Source organism: Peromyscus eremicus, chromosome 4 (genome assembly GCF_949786415.1).
Source record: "Peromyscus eremicus chromosome 4, PerEre_H2_v1, whole genome shotgun sequence".
NCBI classification, from domain to species: Eukaryota; Metazoa; Chordata; class Mammalia; order Rodentia; family Cricetidae; genus Peromyscus; species Peromyscus eremicus.
The window spans coordinates 141,914,961-141,919,246 of NC_081419.1; positions in this window are offsets into that span (position 1 = coordinate 141,914,961).

Consider the following 4,286-nt stretch of genomic DNA (forward strand, 5'->3'; position numbering starts at 1 on the left):
AGTACTGCAAAGAAGAGAAGGGTGTGTGTGTGTGTGTGTGTGTGTGAGTGAGGAAGTGATAAGTACTTTGATGTTTTATGAATACTCTGCTTTTTTTCTTAAAATGCTATAATGTGCACAGAAAAGTTTACCGTGCGCTATAGCTGCTGCTTTTCCTCTCCCAGCGTTGTGTCTTAAGCACGTCCCACATTTGTTTGATCTTCAAAAAACCCTCTTCTCTCTGTGAACGTCTGCACTCACCCCTAGCCAGCCTCCGTGGCTCACCCGGGGTTCAGAGCAGCTAAGTAGCACTGTGTGGACTCTTCATCTTTTATTAAGGACTGTGTAGAACTTGCTAGACGCCTGCACTGTTCCCAGAGGACTTCCTTCTGGTTGTGTCTGTGATTTGTCAGCTGCTGCTGTTTCCAGGACAGTGGTGAAGTCACAACGAATGGGTTTTAGCCGGAGACAGGGACCAGAGCCGCCCAGGGGTGCCAACTTGCTCCCTGAACAAATGTGAAACCCATTATCCTTTGATCCATTTGATTGAAGAGGACCCTGTTTTTCTGGCCTTTAGACTCGGTCCTTTATGTTTCCAGCTGCCTGGATGACATTTCCTTTTAGTCCCCTTGCCATTCCCATTTTATGGAGTTGGGGAGGGGGGACCTCCCCAGCACAGGCACTCAGAAGCCAATCGGTGGGCTTGGTGCTGATGTCATCACTGGTCCTCCCGGTGGTGCCCTGAGGCCTGGAAAGAGCCTCGCACCACAATGCTATGGTTGGGAGGGGGACGGGGTTGTGGCATTTAGGAACCCCATAGCTATCTGTATTTGGTGATGTGGGAATATAGTCCAAGGCTGGCGGCCTTACTGGAGAACATGACTTCCCAGAAAAGCCACTGTGTGAGAAATCCTCCTCAATGCAAGCTAAGTCGCAAAGAGAGGCAGGCACAGGCAGAGCGAGGCCCGCTGGGTACTCAAGCTCTGGTTTATGGGTGTTTTATGTTTGACATTTTAAGTTGGGGAACATTGCTTAGGTTTATAAAAGAACTCCATTCCAAGGGCAGACCGTATAAAAATGTCCTAATGAGTTTCTACAGGCAGAGGCTGGCACACAGGACTCTGTAACTCATCTCATCCCTGCCCCAGAACCTTCCAGAATATGGTTCTCAGAGCAGATTTGAGACAGCAAATTGATTCAGTTATGACACTTATGTAAGGCCACAGTATGCCTTTTATACAAAGATTTTGGGGTGCATATATGTGCCTGTGGAGGTCAGAGGTAACCTTAGGTGTTCTCAGGCACCAGCTACCTTTTCGTTTTGAGCCAGGGCCTCTCATTGACCTGGAGCTCATTAAATAGGACTGGACTGGCTTGGAGGCACGTGGAGGATCTGTCTGCCTCCATCTTCCTAGGACTGGGATTTTAAGCCTCTACCACTGTGCCTGGCTTTTTAAAGTGGGTTCTGTGGATTTGAACTCAGATCACCTTGCTTGTATGGCAATCACTTTACCAACTGAGCCAACTCCTCAGCCCAGATTGAGCTTTAAATCACAATAGCCATGGCCCAACCCACCCAGCAGTCCTGGTGTTTTATCACAGCAATAGGAAGGTAGCTAAGACGCCCACTTTACAGTTTGGGTATGAACTGTCCCTGAAAAAGGCTCATGTGTTTTGGGTGCTTGATCCCTGGTTGATGTTGCTGTTTGGGAGGTCGTGGAAACTTCAGGATGTGGGGCTTCATTAGAAGAAGCAGTCACAGGGGGCTGACCTTGGTGTGCCTTGTCCCGGAGCCTTCCCGGTTCTCTCGGTGTGTTTTCTGGCCGCCATGGGATGAATTGCTCTGCCCTGCCCTCCCTGCCATGATGGACCGACACCTCTGAAACCACAGGGCAAAATAAATAATTCTTCCTATTCTTCCTAAGTTGTTTCCATAGTATCTGGCCGTAGTGCCTCAAAAGCAGTCAGCAGAGGTGCTCTCGGCTTCCAGTTGAGGGTGTTTAGGGGGTAATGATAGAGTAACACAAGTCAGTAGCTATAAAGTAAAACCTATGGGCTTCTGAGAGCATGCCTAGCAATGTGCTCTTGGTCTCCCTGCAGCATTGTGAAATTGGCATTACTATTGTCCCCATTTGGCTGCTGAATAAACTGAGGCTCCCAGAAGATGTGAAACTAAGCCAGCACCTGGCAGAGTAGGACTTGAACCAAGGCCCTGAACTCTGCTTATTCCCTAAGTGGAAGTGGAGACTGGAGAGATAAGAAAATTAGGTGGTGTCTCTGTGAGAAGGGGGCGGGCTGCTGGGCAGGGACACATGGCATGTCCCTCCAGGTACCATAGCAGCATCAGGTAGGTCACACCTTCCACACAGACGTGGAAGTGAGCGAATTTCTCCAGTGTGCAAAGTACAGTAGCATGAGCAGCCTGTGGGTGAGTCAACAGCTGAGCTGAACTTATCCAACTCCTGGTACAGAGATGAAAGAGCCACACATGCATCTCTTCTCCAGACTCCAGTCGGAGGGCTGAGTGCCTGGCACACAGGCAGCTTTGTGTTTAGAGCTGAGCTGACAGCCTGATCAGTTGGCAAGGCAGCGTTGACAGAAACCAGAGCCAAAAAAGGCCATCCCAGAGTGATGGGGCCACACACATTTAACCAGATGGTATATATCCACCTGACTGGACCCCACTCTCCAGGGAATATTGATAACCATTTGGCTGAGACCCACCTGGTAGACAACTCTGAATCAAATGCTGGTGGGAAGCTTGCCTGGAGAATTTTGGGCCCTTTGGGCTACCATAGTAATAATACAAGGAGGCTGGCAATAGATTTGAGTTGTCTGAGATTAAAAGACATTCAACCTCTTAGCTAGTAAAAGTTCAGCACATTAAAGCAAATATGCCTGGGGCTGGGGAGGTGGTTCAGTGGTTAAGAGTGCTTGCTGCTCCTTCAGAGGACCTGAGTTTGGTCCTCAGCCCAGTCTTGGGTGAAGGGAGACCCACAATGGCTTGTAACTCCAGTTCCAGGAAATCTGATGTCCTCTTCTGGCTTCTGTGGACACACACACACACACACACACACACACACACACACACACACAGAGAGAGAGAGAGAGAGAGAGAAAGCTGTGTGCACACAAATGAGTCTTAAAGAATAAGCAAGATGCTTTTTTAATTACTTCTTGTGTGGCCTGTAAGATTGGTCATGATTAGGAAAGACAGTTCCCTGATGGGCTGAAGGAGGAGGCAAGCCTGTGGGCTGGGACCTGGGGTCATGCAGCCGTTCTCAGAAGAGGATGTGATTTTTTTTTTAAATTTACTTACATTTTTAATTTATTTTATGTGTATGGGTGTTTCGCCTTCATGCGTACCTGTGAACCACATGCATGCCAGAGGAGAGCCTTAGACATTCTGGAACTGCAATTGCAAATGGTTGTGAGCTGCCATAGGAGAGCTGGAAATCAACCCAGGTCCTCTGAAGAGCGAGAGATAGGGCTGGGGAGAGGCTCGGTGCACAAAGGGCTTTCCAGGCAAGTGCAAGGATCTCAGTTTGGAGTCCCCCACATCTACATAAAAGCCAAACATGGCAGTGCTTGTCTGCAATTCTTGGTGGGGACAGGAGAGTCCCTGGGAGCTCACAGGCCAGTAACCTGGCATGGGCAGTGACAAGAAACCGTGTCTCACATAAGGCAAAAAGCTTGCTTGTCTTCTGATGTCCACATGCACAGCATGCAAGTGCCTACATTTACACACACACATACACAGTGTACACACATGCTCACATGTGTGTGTGCATGTACACACAGACACAGAGTTTTTTTTTAAGTGAGATATGAGCACCAAGATACACATTCAAGGATGAGGCCTGTGTTGTGAATTATTGTGTGGGAGGACGGGGGGTGTGCGGGGGGGGGGGGGAGACCTCCAAGGATATCCCGCGTGTGCAGGGAAACATGCTGGGCAGATGTATGCCCTGTGGGCATGGTAGCACAGCGGAGTCCAGTAATTCACAACCCAGCTCTGCATCCATGTGGAGAGTTTATTATAATAGAGAGATGAAGAGAAAGGTAGGAAAGAGAGAGACAGAGAGAGAGAAAGAGGGGAGGGGGAGGAGGTTTTCCTTAGAATGAGGCTTTTATGCCAGGATGCAGGGAGGTGCCAAGGGTGGGATTTCAGGGGGTGGGTCAGAATATTAACAGCCTGTGTTTGGAACAAGCTCAACATCCAGGACGAGGGATTGAGTCACTAGCTCTTGGTTGCTGCCCAGGCTGCAGCCTTGGGCAGGCATGCCATGGTGAAGCATTGCTTTTCT